A 16,112-nucleotide genomic window follows, 5' to 3' on the forward strand; every position below is an offset into this window, starting at 1 on the left:
TTGGCTCGGGCCCAGCGCCTGTAACATTAGGCCAAAAGGGGGTGGGGGTCTTGCTTCATAAATGTGGTGGGGGGGAGGAAGCAAAGGACAAGGTAGCATCTAAGAATTTCCCCTAGCTCCCGACTCCAGCCTTGGGCGCGCGTGGATACATAAATACAAACAAAGCCCCAGCACAACCGGGACAATTCTGCTCCTGCCCCACAATTCCTTCCCGTTCACAGTCCAGCCCCCCCACCCCAGGCCAGGGCTCCCAGACACTCGGGTTTTGCATATCTAATCTTCTCCTTCCATCTGTATTGTTTTAACGTTTCATCTCACCTCCAGCCCAAGGAGAGAGGAGACTCCTAGAGTCACTACCCTGAATTGTTAACATTACAGGGGGGAGAAAGTATATTTTTTTAACCCGGATCATAACAACCAAGCAATTAAGATGTTTTTCATTTAGCGAATACCATTTGCAATTGCTATATTTAATGCTTCCAGTCCTACAGTGTCTTATTTGCAGACTATTTTGTGTTTGATTTAATCTATAACCGAAAACACAATGTATTAAGTGAATACATATTTGCACAGCTGATAAGTATTTTATATATATATTTAGATGGGGTGCTTTTGCATTGTAAATAAATTGGAAGTAACACAATGAGCTCTCTGTGGCTTACAACTTAATACAAAGGAAGGTGGGTTTTTTTCTCCCCCTATTGAGATCATAATCTATCTCTTTTAGCCTAACGAATATTTCCTACTTTGCAATTACAGGGAATTATTGGAAGGATCCTTCGCTTTGCAAGAATCTTACGGAAGGGGTTTTTTTCTCAGCAGTCAGCCGAAATCACCTAAAAAGCAGCGGAAATGGGTCTGGGAGAGACTATAGGAAAACACCCACTTCAAAGCAATATACAGATATGAAATTCACAGGGGGAAAAATTGAAGCCTGCAAGACAACGCTCCGTTCGCAGTTTCAGCAGCCTGGCGGGGGGAATGGTTTCACATAGCAACGCGGAGGGGAAAGGTTGTTTTGCAGAGGGAAAGATTCCCACTCTCTGATTCATCTCGGGTTCAGATTTTTTAGAAATGAATACAAGGCTCGCAATCCGGCCAGGGCCTGGGGGAACAGGAAAAGTCCCGGGATCAGTTACAGGAGGGGGGGCCGGACACCCCGCCCCGCAGGCCGCACCCGGCTTTGTTTGCACAATGGAATTATTAATGATGATGATGATGATTTGCCAGGATCGTGTCCTGTTTGCAGGCCAGGGTGGAGCAGGCGGCGGCGAAGGGCTGGGGGCCGAGGGGGTCACACGCCTCTGTTCCCAGCCGCTGTGCTTCTGCCGGAGACCGGCGGGGTTTCGGCAAATTCCGCCCCCCAATCTCCAAACCCCATTCATCAAATCCCCTCCCGCACCCCACCCCAAAATCTCTCCTTGCGCCGGTCTCCCTGCAGCCAGCCAAGGGCAGGCGGGCCGGGGCGGCTCCGAGCCCGCCGCGGCTGGAACAATGCGCGGAAAGCGCTTAAAAAGAAACCGCGGGGAGAAGGTGGGAGCAAATATTCCACCGCAAGCGGCCCTGAGCTCCGACCCGGCCCAGTCCGTGCAGCCGCCCTCCCGCACCGCGCCAAGGCAGCGGGCTCTCCGGAGCCCGCACCCGGGATCGGCTCCCCGGCCTCCTCCCCGCCGCTCCGCTCGCCATCCGAGCGACTGCCCCAGCCCCGCCGCGATCGCTCTCCGCCGGCAGCCGCTGGGGAGCTGCGGGGATCGGCCTCGCGGCAGGCCCAGCGAGAGCCGGGCTTGGGGCCGGCTGGCCGCGGGTTTTCCTCCCCACCCCGAGGCTTTCGAGCTTTGCAAACCCCTTTTTGCACCGAGAGGGAAAACGCGCCACCAGCCCCGGCTCCTCGGACAAGGGGCGCAGCCTGGAGCCGTGCATCCCTCGATGGTGCATTTGTCTTAACAAAAACCTCCCGCGGGCCCCAGCCGCTCGCGTTTCCAAATGAAAATTAAACAAACAAACAAACAGCCGCTTCCCGGTTCGAGGAGACACCCCAGGACCCGGGGAAGAGAGGAGACACACAACAACCGCCACGGCCAGCGACCGCAGGCAGATCTGCAACGAGCCGGCCTCCCTGCGACCAACAACAAAACCTACCGAGCCCGAAGGTTTAAAAAAAGCCGGATTTTCTCCCCAGTATCCCCAACTCAATCTTCATTTAAAATCTACCAATTTACATGCAAAGTCCGTGTGACCATAAAAAACAAAAATCAACAGCTTCAAGTTGCACCTTCCCGCAAACCTAATTTTGTTTCGGGTTGGGGTTTTTTTCCTTTGGATTTTTTTTCCCAGTTCAGATTTGTCCTCTATTCAAATGTAACAAATGCGCTGGGGGAGGAAGAAAGGACTCCGCGGCGCTCGATGCAAAGCTAAACCTCTTCTCCAACCACCTATTATTTATTTTTTAAAACAGAAAGGGTGCAAATTTGCATCCATTGCCTTTTTTAAAGTGCTACAATGGCTCTGTTTGTTTTTCCTTGCAAAGCACCATTCATGGCTGCATTTTAAAAACCTTAGAATTGCATTAGGAAATTTGCAAACAATTGTGTTTTTGTTGGTGCTACCCGGCGCTAGGTACAAATTTCCAGGGGTATAGAGAGCAATTTACTGTAACCATTAAAAAAAAAATGCCCTGTAGCATTTCTTTTCATTGGAGGTGCTAAGTGTAGCGTATTCCAACATGTCTTTTTTTAGTAGTATTATTATTTTCAATTGATATGTGTTATAAACAGTTCCAAGCAAAACACTGCTATTAATTTTTTTTACAGATGTAACATCACACAGAACTACAGAATGTTCTCAAAAGGAAAAGAATAGCGACATGGTATTTTCAACCACCAAAAGTTCTCACTATGCAAAAAAAAATAATCAAATTTACAATCCTGGATTTTATTTTAATTCTTTAAAAAAAAAAAATAAAGCATTTTTTTTTAAAAAGCAAACAAAAATAGAATTGCAGTTACTTACTGGAGATATGTTCCTTGCACACAGTGACTGCAATACAATTAAATCAGTGAATGGGACTTTGGATTGTATTCCTATTGGTATTTGCACTGTGCTGACTGTTGCACTGTAAATGCACTGGCTGCTCTTGCAGAAGGGAAAGGACCCTATAGTGGGTTCCTTCCAGCCTCAGCAGCTCCCCAGCCCGCAGCTCAGTCCTACAAGCAACTCTCCCTGCATACTAATAAGCTCGTGCCACTCACCCAGGGTGAGCCCGCTCGCTGATTGGACGCCTGGCCCTCCACGGTAATAAGCTCGTGCCACTCTCCCTGCGTAAACAGGCCTCCCAATAGGCTGGCGCGGGGCCAGCGAGCTGCCAATCAGAGAGCAGCAGGGCTACTACTCAGCCCAATGGCGCCGAATTCAAGCCTTGCCGCTGCGCAGCTCCTTTCGCGCAGCTCCCGGCCCTGCTGGCTGGGTGAATGGGGATGCACGGCGAAGGCCGCGGCGGGGGGTGTTTGGGGGTGGAGGGAAGTGGGGGGGGGGGCTGCTCCAGCCCACACACACTCCGAGCCGCTGGGCAGGAGAGTTTGCTGGGCTGGACTGGCCAGCGCAGGGGGTTACCGCACCAGACCGCGCTGGGAGCTCTGGGACAACCCCCTGCACGGAGCTATGGCGCAGTCCGATATGTGGGATTACGGACTGGGCTGGGTACGTGGGCGTTGCACCAAACCGAGCGTCCCTTTGACTCCAGAAGGGCTGCGGGCTTCTAACGGGCCCCTCGCAGGCGATGGCTCCTGTCCTGTGTCGGAGGCGGACTGGACAATGCGGGACCGGCTGCAGACGGAGCAGGGGGGGCCCGGCTGCAGAACTGGGACAGCGACCTGCCAACGCTCTTCCCCGTCACTTGCATCATGTGCGATCTCGGAACAGGCCCTTTTGGTGCCTTTATTATTTTTTTCTGGAGAAGTCGCAGGAGACTTTGATTCACTCCCACCCATGCATTCCCTTTCGCCCTCTTCCCCCAAAGAGGGAACCAGCAAAACGAAACCCTGCCAGTCCTGGGCAAGAGGGGGAATTACACTCCCGTCAGCTAGACCCTCCCCCCCACCAGGTGTGGGTTGTGAGACTGTTGGTGGGACGGCCCCGCGTTGTTTGTAACGTGCCAGGGCTCGGTTCGCAAGACGCCCCGAGCCCGCCCGACAAGGGACGGACCGGAGCGACGGCAGACACCACGGTCACTGCGGTTGCGACCATGTCTGGGGATGTGCTCGCCACCCAGCCACAGCCCCCACCTGCAGCTCCCAGTCTCTCCCCCCTGCCCCTTGGGAGAGATTTGAGGCGCTAGCAAGACACACGAAAATGCAGATTCTCCCTTGCTCGATTGTCCTTTGGCAACGCAGGGGTTAAACCCATAGCTTTCAGTCTCCCCCCCCCCCTTGTGTTCACTCCCCCCTCCCTCCACGGGATGTCTACGATTGGTTGGCAGCCTGCCAGCCCGCTGTCAATCACCCAGTGTAAACAAGGCGCTGATTGGCTGTTAGCCAGTCCGCACTGGGCTGCCTGAAAAAAGCAATTACCGGCCCCGCGGTTTCAAGGCGGCCCGGGGCTGCTCGATGAAAGGAGATAAGATGGGGACTGTTTCCAGGAGGCCCCTAGGCAGACCCCACTGGCCCCGGAGCCAAGAAGAGCAAAGAGGGAGAGGATCAAAGGGACAGAGACAGGGGCAATGGACTGAGCCACTATTAGTGATTCCTAAAACAATGCAGGTTTGGTGCACGGGGGGCAGCCCCCTCCCCTTGCAGGGGAGGCAAGGAGGATGGGGGGGGGGGAGAAGCAGCCGGTGCATCCGGAAAGTTTGCAGCGTGCAGGGCCGGGCTGGGTGTGGGGAGCAGCCGCAAGCCCCGGGAAGCGGAGCGCGGGGTGCCTGGGGATGGCTGCTCCGCCGTGCAAATAGGTAAGAGGGGCGGGGGTGGAGGTCCGAGGGGACAGGTCCTGCCACAGCTGGGCTGGGGAAGGGAGGGTCGGAGCTATCGATTCCAATCGCGATTTTCAGAGCGAGCCGGCACCGTGCGAGCCTGAGCAGCGAGGGGGCGATCCGTGCAGGGACCCCCGCATTTCCAGTGCCGGCACCCAGCGCTCCCAGACATTTCAGCCCAATTATCAGTCGCGGGGTCTAATGAGATCAGGCGCGTCAATTTGTTTCCCGGCCAGAGCGCTGGGTTGGGATATTCCCAGCCGCAGGATCCGGGGGGGTGCCGGGGATAAACCGGGCAGAAACCAGCCAATGTCACCGCTCGCCGGCGGGGGGTGGGGTGGTGAATGGCCGGAGCGATTCCCTAGAAGGGCGATTAAAATTATTTTTTAAAAACACCAGGCTGTAATTGACTGAAAACGCCGAATAAATCAGACTAGCTCGTACGGGGGATTCGATTACCAGGGAGCTATTCATTACGCCAAGAAGCCAATTGAATTAGGGACAAGACCGAGCGCGCAGACCGGCTGCGGGGGAGAGCAGACCCGAGAGGCTAGAAATACCGACCCCTCCCGAGTGCAAAGCCCGGGCGCCTCCCAGAGCCCCGCAGGATCCAGGCCAACTTGCCCGGGCTACAAAACGCGGCTGGGGTGCGAAGCGGTTCCGTGGTAAAAGGGGGCCCGGAATACAGGGCCCGAGCCGGGGCAGAGACCCCCACCCACGCGCGGCGCAGATCCGAAGGGGCTGCGCGGGGATACAAGCGAGACTGGGGGGCCGGGGGGCCGGCCTGCTGCTGCGGCTAACAGCGCTGTAAGAAACCCCGAGTCCGGACGGGGCAGAGCCGGGAGAGCGCGGCCTCTTCGCAAAGCAGCAGCCGCTACCCGGGGCCGGGTTTTAAAGGCAGAAAACAGCTGCTAAGCAGGCCAATGTCCCGCTCTGTGCTGCGTGGGGCCCGACACGCGCCGCGTTTCGGGGGTGAATTCTCCAGCCGCTGCGAAAGGAAAGCTCGGGACTCGGGCAATGTCAAGGGGACAGGCGCCTGTCCGGTGCTCTTCCCACGGGCTGCCTCTCCGCAGTCCCGCGGCTCCGCCGCATTCCCATGTGTCGCTTCCAGGTCAGCTCCGCAAAAGTTCTGCGTGTGTCACCCTCCCCGGTGCCTCCCGCAGCCCGCGCTCTGGGGCTCCGGCTAGACTGAGTTTGGCTTTGCTTTCGCTGGAGATCCCTTGAATGAAATCCACACGCACGGCCCAGCTGCACGAGAAAGGGGGCTTCGTTTACTTCCAAGTTGTCCTCTTTTTGGTTTGAAAGGAGCTCCTCGTTTTGAAAGCGAGACCTCCACTCAGCCTTCCTAGTTCCTATGGGAAAACACTGTTTCCAACGCCGGGACTGGCTCTGGCTGTGTGGCTGGATCGGACTCGGGATTTTAGATCCCCGGGTGAATGAGCAGCACAAGCCTGTAAGGTCCAGGCGGTTCCCAGCAGAGTGAGTTAGAAGCAATGCACTGAAAGAGCCGTTTAAACCAACACAAACAACCCGCTTCAACATTAGCAACTATAAATTCGGTCTGGCTGCTGTCGCTTGTACATGGATGTGATGTGGGGCGGAGGGAGGGGGAGAGGGAGACATTAGCAGGGCTGAAAAGCTCTCGGGGCTGCCTACAGGAGTGAGGGATTTGAAGGTCCAGACCTGAAATCCTTTTCCTTTCTGGACTCTTTGTTTTTGGGGAGGGGGGGGGTCGCTCCATTCTTTCAGGTGCTGCCCTGTAATGAATGTGCCAGGCCTCGGAGAAGCAGCAGTTGCCCTGCAGTGGGGAATGGATGGAAGGGTAATTAATGCAGAGTGACTGATTGCTCTTGAGGAAGGCCAGTCCTGCAAAGAGGATTGTCCCTGAGCACTGAAGCGTTTCTGATTGACACTTCCCGTCTATCTTCTACCCAAAGGCAACTAGCAGAGCGGTGCATTTGTCACCGGCTTAGGCCGAGGGTTGCAAAATCTCCAAACCCTTCGCATTAAAAAGGTTGGGCTATTTATTGGACCAATAAGGGAGGGGATTTTTTTTTAAAGGGTCAGTTTTGTTTGACCAGGAGCAGAATCCAAACGAACAATGCACAAACCCGACTGGAAATACAGCTGCGCTGTGCCCAGGGAAAAGAAGGGAGAAACTTCCAGAGCCCTTCTTCCGTTTTTATTCCTGATTCCCAACATCGCTGGATTGATTTTGCTTTAAACCCGTCTAGATTTTGCCCCGACCTATAAAACAAGCACTTTGTTTTAAGAATAGATTTTTCTATCATTTTTTTAAATCCCTTCCACGCAGTTGTGGCACCAAAGAGCCGCAGATAGGCCTGGTGGACAAAGCCGGGGGCTGCTGGCAAAGGGGGCGAGGGGGGAAATAGCTCCCAATTTTCCACGCGAAGGGAACGGGGCTGCTGGGGGTGGGCGGGGAGTATCTGCGCCGGGGCAGCCCACTATCAGCACAAGTGGAGGCTTCCCTGATGTCCAGACCCAGCAAATGTTTCTCAGTGAACAGGAACCAAGCGCTGGTATCTTACGCTTCCTTTAGACAAGAGCGAGCGCAGATAATGCGCCCAGAACTAAATATTTACACAGCTCCGAGAGCGGCCTTCGGTTGAGTATTTGCAACACTCCCCCCCGCTTCCCCTCAGTGTTTTGCAAATGAATCCTGGGCCCCGAAGCCCCTCTGCTCGTCACCGCGTTGGGGAAAGACCAACGGGGAAAGGGCTGCAAAAATCCGCCCCGCCCCGTGATTGGAAATCTTTGGCACGGCCCTAGCCCCCCAGCGCTGCCCCGGGTCCCTGGTGCGGGCTTGGCAGCACATTGAAAGTCAGACTTGGCCCTTCGCTTTGCAGCGATCCGCTCCGTACAGGGTCCGCTCCGCAGCCCCGTTCTTCTGAATGGCGGGGGGAGGTTTAGAGCGGTGTGTTCTGGAAAATGGCCCCTTCCTCCCCTGCGAAACACCAGAGCGGCACCAGAGCAGGGCTGCCAGGACCCCTCTCCGTGACCCCTGGCTCGCCCGCTCACCTACAGCCTGAGCCAACCGGAGTGGCTGCGAGTGGCCACCCCAAGCAGCCTCCTTTCCTGTCCGAATGAATATGCAGTGACAATTCTCAGCCCTCCGCTAACCTCCCCACTCTGGGGAAATGGGTTAAAATATTGCAATTGAATATCGCTCCATCTGGAAACGGAACGGCAAAGGGCCCCGGTATGTTAAATAATATTGTAGATTAACCCAGCACACTAAATAATTGCCTAATAGGGCTGCAAGATGCAAATCTCTGCATTTGGGTAATTGCATGTTGGGCGCCTCTGAGTAATGCAATTGTTTGGGGCCGGCTCATTGTTCCAAGTGCCATTAGTCAAAGAGCAAATTAGAAACAATTTCTTGACTACAAAAAATGACTCTTAATTCTTCAAACCCAAACGCTCCTGGCACCCGCGGGGGGCGGGGGGGGGGAGCGGCCTTTGCAGCAGTCCCTCCCCCAGGGCCCAGACCCAGCGCTTTGGAAAAACCGAAATTCCCCGCCCCTCCCCCCTGAAAAAAAACCCTCGTGCTCCGATCAAAATGCAAACAATCAACTAAATCAGATTCTCCACTAAGGCCGTGTTTATTTGCTCGAACCCAGAGATCTCGGTAAACACAGGAACCGGCTCGCGAGTTTTACATTTTGTTTGGGGGGGGGGGGGGAGTCAGCACGTGCTGTAACTTGCTGCCAATCTCCCTGAAAATAAGCTCTGTTTTGCATTACTTGTTACAAAAACAGGCTACTGGGGCGGGGGGGCACAAACCCACAGAGGGAACGAGTCAGGGGGGCTCTGCCTCCCGCACAGAGCACAAGCACCGACTCACCCCTTTCCTGCCATTGTGCCCCCCGCCCGCCCCTCCATCTCCAGCCCCACAACAGGCTCTGCCCCCGTTAGCCGAGAGATCGCTGCCCAGGGGCAGGAGGGACCAGTCCATGTGGCCCTATATTTGCTAGGGATTTAAAACAAAACAACACGTGGTCGGAGCCCGTTGTGGAAAGACCCATCCCAGGGGCTGGTCTAAGGACCTGGGAGAACGTGTCCCTCTGTGAGGGTCTGGCCTAGCCAGCCCAAAAGCCAGGGCAAACTCTGCACAAGGTAGAAGCCACAGGACAAGCTGCCCTCTGACTGTGGCAGAGGTCTCTGGACCCTAGAATCCACCATGGGGCTGGGAGGGGTTGTCCAGAGAGCTCTGAGGTGTGTGCCCCCCCTATCCTTGGCCCGAGAACAGACAGGAGGAGACACAAGCCCCTGCACACCAGAAAAGACCTTCACCCAAAATAGGGCTGTACCTTGTTGCCACCTGTCACTCAGGCCAGAGTCTCTGCCCCTCCTTTCGGGGGGTGGCACCTGCCTTAGCCTGCCCCCTACCCAAAACGCCTCAACCAGGGCCAGGTGAATCAACCAACTGCCTAGTCAGTCCCCTCCCCCCAGGCCTGTGTGTCCCCTCCCCCCGGCCAGGCCAACAGGAGGAAGATTGGGCTAGCCTCAGGAGTGTTGCCTGGGGTTATTCCGCAGTCCACGCCCCTGTCCTGGGGACCACGGGACAAGGAGCGGGGTTCCCCCACCCCCTTTGCTAAACGCCAACACATGCAACCCTGAAGACCTTGTGCAGGGGCATTATTTATGGTGTCTGGGTTGCCATTGCGACTGAGAGCCAGGGTGGGGGCCTGGGGGGGGGGCTTGGAGTGATTGATAAAAACGCAAAATATTCAGGGTAGAAACAGGTGGTTTTGGGGGTGGAACCCCGCCCTGGCTGCATTGATCACAGTGGGCCTGGCCTGGAGAGGACAGCAGCGAGGAAAAGGCAGACAGCATCCTGACACCCCTCCCAGTCAAACCAGTTCGGGCTATTTATTGGCCATCCGCCTATAAACATCAATTGCCACGGGAATAATACAGCCCCGCCCCCTTCTGGCCTCCCCCGAGCTAGCCGGGAGCCCTGGCCTCCCTCTTGGTACAGGAGACTGACAAATTTGTTAATGGAATAAATCTACCTAGCTAAAGTGTCTGGAGACAGACAGACAGACAGACATTGCACTGAAGCCAGCAACACATTTTTAATCTCCAAAGAAACCTGGCCGCTGCCTCACAAGCTTTTTGCATTGTAGGAAGGGATTGTGGGGGCATATTTGCTCAAATGCAATGAGCATTTATAACCCAAACAGGATTCAGTGAATACACACACCACATACACACAAATATATACACTCACATACAGTGTTACATATACAGATACACACACACACACACACACACACATCATAAATGGTGCCCTTGTTTACTATAGCCGGGGGGAGGCAGAGTGGAGAGAATTCCCCCCCCCCCCCAGATGAAGGCCTGGAGTCCAATCAGCCCAGAGCAGAGGTTTTTAGGTTAGGAGCTCGGGAGCTTTTCCACTTCCAAACGCTTAGTTAATGCCCTGTTAAATGCAGAGTCCTAATGAGAAGCTAAATCTATCCCAGTGTGTTCACACCCCCAACGCACCACTCCAGGTGTTGGTTGTGTGAGGCTCTCACTGAAGCGACCCATCTGGGGTACATTCAAGCGAGTTTAATACCTGGCTTTCCCCCCACTCCAGAGTTTGGGAATTATGATGAAAAGGCAGGAGACACAGGCACTGGGGGGGGGGGCATTAAAGGGAAGGAAGGGGGTGAAGAGAAAGAGGATGGCAAACGCACAGAGCTAGTGGAATCTTCCATGGGGAGAAAGCCCCCAGCACACGGGGGCCGGATTTTAGATGCAAAGTGACAATAAATAATCCCAGTGACAGGCTCCCAGATGCACCTTGTCCCTATGGAACCCTGAAGACCCTTGTGCAGGGCAGCTCGGGGACCCCCCTCCTGGCTACCTGCACACCCAGACATATTGCACCAGCCCTGCCTGTCACCCAGCGCCCCTCCCGCAGCACAGAGAAGGGAACCCACGTTGGGGGAGGGGGGGGGACACCGCGTTCTGCGCAAATATGTTGTGACATGTCAAAAGGGGGCATGTTTTGATAAACACGCAATTAGTGCCAGAATCCTGCAGCTGGCAGCTAGGCCGCGAACAGCGGCTCTGCGCGCCAATGGGAACGGGATTTGCAAACGCAACCTTAAGTGATCATTAGGGCCGCTGTTTGACACGTGTGTGTGTGTGTGTGTGTGTGTGTGTGTGTGTGTGTGTGTGTGTGTGTGTGTGTGCTGGGCCTGCGGGATGGAATAACTCAGGGCCTTGGGAAAGGGAGGCTGGCTCCGGGGGTTGGCTGAGGAGGGCCCGGGATACAGGGCCGAAGCGCTGGGGCTTTTCCTTTGCCATCCAATGGGAAACCGGCTGGCTGGCTGAGGTTTGACTTTTTGTATTGTTGTGTAAAGGGCAGGCGTGTGTGTGTGTGTGTGTGTGTGTGTGTGTGTTCCTGGCGGCACAGAGGAAATCCAGTGTGGGCTCCCAGCTCCTGCACTTGGGGGTTCACATTCTTCGGGCCCAACAGGCCGAGTTCTTTCCCCAGGAGGGGATTCACAGTTGCCCCCACTGCCCTAAGTCCAGCACAAAGTCATCAAAGAAAAAAGGACCCCCCAGTCCCTCGGTTTTGCCCGGTGTTTCTCGCTAAGGTGTTTGCAGGGAGTTACGGCTGCCTCCTGCTCCATCTCCCACTGCACCTGGGAGCGAAGAGGGAGCTGGGATCCAGAATCCCCATTGAAAAGACACTGGGGAAAATCCAGAGGGCTGGAGAGGAGCGGTGCTACCAGACCTTGGCAGCCGGTGGCTGGGGAGGCCTTGGCAGGCTTACAGCCCGGGGAAGGGACCCGAGCTCTTTGCTTTCTCTTTAAACACTTTTGTTTTGGACTTTTAGCTGCCCCCCAGGCGGGGGGGGGGGGGGAGACAGAGGTGGGGGGCGGTACACCCGGGGCCCGGGGGGAGCAGCCAGGACTGGAAGCCCCCTCCTGCCTTATCTGCTCACACAGCATCCGAAAGAGTGTGTGTGTGTGTGTGTGTGTAACAGCGGCTCTGATTTGCACGGACTGTTGAAAAGGCTAAAAGCTCCTGGACAGACACACGCCTGCACCCAGCGGCCGCGCGGGGGGACCAGGCTATGCATCAATTATGAATGGCTTTTTAAAACCACAACCAAGAGAAAGAAATGCTTTTAGGGAAGCCGAGCGCGGCTGCTCTCTCGCAGAAGCCTCCTTCTCCCCCCGGCAGCGGGGCGCGGGGCCCCCCAGCCCTGCCTGCGCCGGGCCCTGCTGGTGGGGTCCCGGCTGTTCGCTCTGACAGGCCTTTGCAAGGGGAGCCGGCTGGAGAAAAGCGGGGAGATTTGCTTTTTTGTATCCCGACCCCCGAAAACGGGGGGTGGGGGGAGGCGAGAGAATCAGCCCCCCCAGCCCTCCGAGCGAGCATCGCCTTTGCACCCAGTGGAGGGGGAAGGCCCCATCCCCAAGCTCGCCTTGGGAAGGCGGGTTCCTTCCCCCCTGGCAGCCCAGGGCGCCGCGGGCCTGCAGCTCCGAGCAGAGCCCGGCGGTTGGGTTTCCTCGGAGCCCCGGGTTTTGTTGTGAAACTTGCAAAGAACCGCGCTGGCTCTGCGGTGCCAGGCCGGAGCCATTTCCCCTCCGGCCCCGGAGAGCCCCTTCCCCGGCGATGCAGAACCCGCGAGCCTCCGCCTCCCCCAGCGGAGAACGCGCCCCGGTCAGCCGGCCAGGGACCCCCCAAGAGCTCCCCGCGCCACCGGGAGCAGGCGCTCGCCCCGCCGGCCATCTTCCCTGCCCGTCCCCGCTCTGCCCCCCAGCCTCCTTCGTCCTCCCCATCCCCCGCGAGCCTGGGGCCGGGAACCCGCCTCCCGCTCCATTTCCGGGCCTTTCCATCCGCGGCGCAAAGGGGCTGCGAGCCAGGGGGTCGGGTTCCCCCGCCTAGCCTGGGACCCACCGGCCACAGAAACCCCGCGTTAGGTTTGTTAGATCAGAGGCATCCCCCTGCCCTGAACCAGCCCCCAGCCCCCTCGATGCGCTTTTCTAAACGCACTAAAAATGTCCTGGCTTGTTTCTTGGATTTAAAACAACAACAACAACAAAAGCCAGGCAAAAGCGAGCGAGCCCGCCTGCGTGTTTTCCGAACGAGCCCGGCGCGGCTCCGGCTCCTGCCCTCTCTTTGCAACCGAATTTCACCGAGCACAAGAGGAGAACGGGGAAGAGACACACGCTAAAAATACCGCGTCTAAGCGAACCCCTCTCGAAATGCCCCAACAGCCGCTTCCCGTGAGCGGAACCCAGCGCTCTCATCCTGGCAGCTCGGGCTTTCACTACCTCTTTTGTTAACAGAAAAGTCGATCACTTTAATTAAAAATCGTTACATAAATCTATTTTTTACTAGCACAAATATACTTTCTCCACTGAATTTGCAGGACATCGATATAAACTTTAGTGGCCGAGCCCAGCGATCAGTTTCCTTGAAGAAAACAGAAACAAAAGATTGGGGAGTCGGGGCGGGATCTTTAGGGCGCCTAGGAAATCACAATCATCCTATTTTACGTCTTCCTTTTTAGAAGTCATTTTAGTCCCATCTGGACGGTAATTTTAGATTGTTTTAAAAGCGTGGATAATTGTATTTCTTTGTAATTAGTTTTCCAGTGCTGGACAGAAACAAAGCTGTGTTTTTCCTTGGGTACAAAGCAGCGATTTAGCCAGAACATTTGGAGCTTAAACATAGCGGTGCAAAGATTGCTACAGTTTAGATTGGTTTTAAACTGCAGATTTTACAGGTCCAGTATCACATTTGTGTTTGTATCAAGCCGGGTTTTGCTGCCTGTTTTAACCTGTCCTGGCTGTTTTCGAAGGCAATCCTTACATACAAGCTGTATTAAATACTAGCCGTGCCTACCTCGTGTTTTCCTCGCTCGCTGTAAATCTATTTGCAAAGGAAACCTGGAGACACGATCTATTTTGTTCTCTCGATTTCTTTTTGCAAAGTCTCGTTGGGCTTTTAAAAGTACAAAGACGAAAATAATTATTAAAAAAAAGAATGAAATCGAGAATTAAAAATCAGAGCCGGGAATGTTATTTGCAGAAGAAAAGAAAAAAATTCTCTCGTCTCTCACCAACAAAAAATGTCCGCAGTGAGTTTTGCTTTAAACCCAGCCTGCAAATTGCAAAAGAGCCTCTCCAGGCCAGATTGCAGGGCTGAAAAACCCCCAAATGTCAGCTACGTTCTAAAGACAAAGGTTAAGCCGGGAACAGGCTCGTTCGGCGGCGGAACCGTTGCGGTTTTATGAAAGCAGAAGCGATTTATTTTTTAAAAGTTGGAAACGAGAGCCATGTGTAGGCTCGGCCTGTCTCGGAGCTGGCACAGATCGGAGTCTGGCTGCAATTGTCCTGCTAGTCCGTACACAAAGTTAGTAAACAACACACCGCTCCCTAATACACAGGAGAGCGCAGCAGAGAAAACGGGGCTGGGTTGAACCCCGCTTTGTTGTGTTTTCGTGGGGGGGGGGGTGGAATAGCTATGAAAGCTCCTTGAACTGCACGGGGGGGGGATGCAGAAGTAGACCAGGGCAAGGGGGACCGTTTCCCTCTGGAATTAAAGCCCCATTCGTTTAGGAATTAAGGAGGGCAGGGGGACAGGAGAAAATGCGGCAAAAAGACTTAAAAAAAAAATAAGAATGAAAAAGGCAAACAAGCCCCAAGCACCTACCGCCAGGCCGCCGCCGCCTCCCGGGCCAGATCTGCGGGATAAGCCCAAATCCAGAGCAGGGCAGAGACCCGGGCCCCTGGAGCCCCCGAAGCCAGTTTGCAGCGCGGGCCGATGGAAAACGCCTCGGATGCAGGGTAATTTGGGGGGTATGTTGCTTTAATGCGTCCTCTCGCTCTCCCGAAAGCGGAAACGGCGGCTGTTGGGGGGGCGGGGGGTTGGTGTCGGATCCCGGATTTTTCCACGGCGGAGCTGGACGCTGCGTTCTGGGGCCGGCTGCGGTTGTGATTATTTTACGATTTTGCTCCGGTGCCAGGGTCCCCTACCTGCCTGCGCGGAGTAAACCCATTCTGTTAGCGCGCCCGGGGGGCTGGAGCCTCCAGCAGCACCGATTTATGGCCGGGGGACGCGCCTCGCTCCCCCCCCAACGGAGCCGGGGCCATGCAACAGACCATGGATGAGAGCGAAGCGGAATCGAATCCCCCCCCCCGCCATTGCCGCTGCCTTTGCTGGGGCCGGGGGGGGGCAGGTTTATACCAGGGGCCCCATGCAAAGCTGAGCGGGGCTTTTCATTCATTGCCATCCAGGGCTGCAGGGAGCTGCCCCAGCCCAGCTCTGGCTCCCCGGGCACGGGACTTACCTGGCGGGGTTTGGATTTTCTGGTGCCGAGTTGCATGTTCCCCCTTCCCCGGGAGAGAAGCGGAGCCGCCCGCTTCTGGGCCCGGCCTGGCGGACAAGCGGGACTCCCTTTTCTTCCTGCTCGTCTGCCCTGGCGAATGCAAATGGGGAGGCTGCTGCGTGCATGGCCCCGGCTACATGCCCCTCGGCTGCCCAGGCCCGGAGCTGGCGCCCTGGCTCTCGGGGCGGGCAGGAGCGGTCGGGATCCAGACAAAGTAACGTCCTTGCTGCAGCTGCAAAAGCCAAGCGGGCTGGGGGGAGGGGAGAGGAAATCCCTACATTGCACCGCTCAAAACAAGAGGAGGAAACAGAGATTTGCTGCTCGGACCTTTGCGCACACAACAACAAGAAGAAGCGCCCCCCCCCCTCCGCGCGCCCGGCTCAGCACAGTCCTCGGGGCAGGCGGGCGCGGGCTTGGCACCGGGAGCTCTTTCCCTGCTCTCGGGGGGCTGCTGGTTTTTCACCGGCCTTCCCTCGCCGCGATCTCCGGCGGGCTTGGAGCCTCCGCTTTCTTAAAGGCGCCGGGCTCGCCTCGGCCTCCCGGGGCTTCTTTTGTCTGTTCCTCCTGGCAGGTCACTGCGGAGGCCAGGGACCTCTCTGGGGCAGGGGACCCCCAGCCGCCGGAGCCAGCCCTCCAGGGTCTCCCTCTCCCCTCCCTGCACTGTGGGCAGCTGGTCCTGTAGCACCTAAAGGCCCCGGCCAGATCGGGTGGTGCTGGGCGCTGCACATACACGGAGCCAGATACAACACCCGCCACCCCCACCACTTAGCTATG

General features: G+C 56.1%; 1 protein-coding gene across 1 annotated transcript in view; it reads right to left on the reverse strand.

Annotated features, from left to right (window-relative positions):
* BAHCC1 (BAH domain and coiled-coil containing 1) overlaps positions 1-14,799 on the reverse strand; it is an 84,834-nt gene extending 70,035 nt beyond the window's left edge. The window contains exon 1 of the mRNA XM_034790535.1: positions 14,663-14,799. The gene's annotated coding sequence lies outside the window, so the exon portion shown is untranslated. The remainder of the gene's footprint in view (positions 1-14,662) is intronic.
* Between the last annotated feature and the right edge of the window lie 1,313 nt (positions 14,800-16,112).

Source organism: Trachemys scripta, chromosome 14 (genome assembly GCF_013100865.1).
Source record: "Trachemys scripta elegans isolate TJP31775 chromosome 14, CAS_Tse_1.0, whole genome shotgun sequence".
In the NCBI taxonomy this organism is placed as follows: domain Eukaryota; kingdom Metazoa; phylum Chordata; order Testudines; family Emydidae; genus Trachemys; species Trachemys scripta.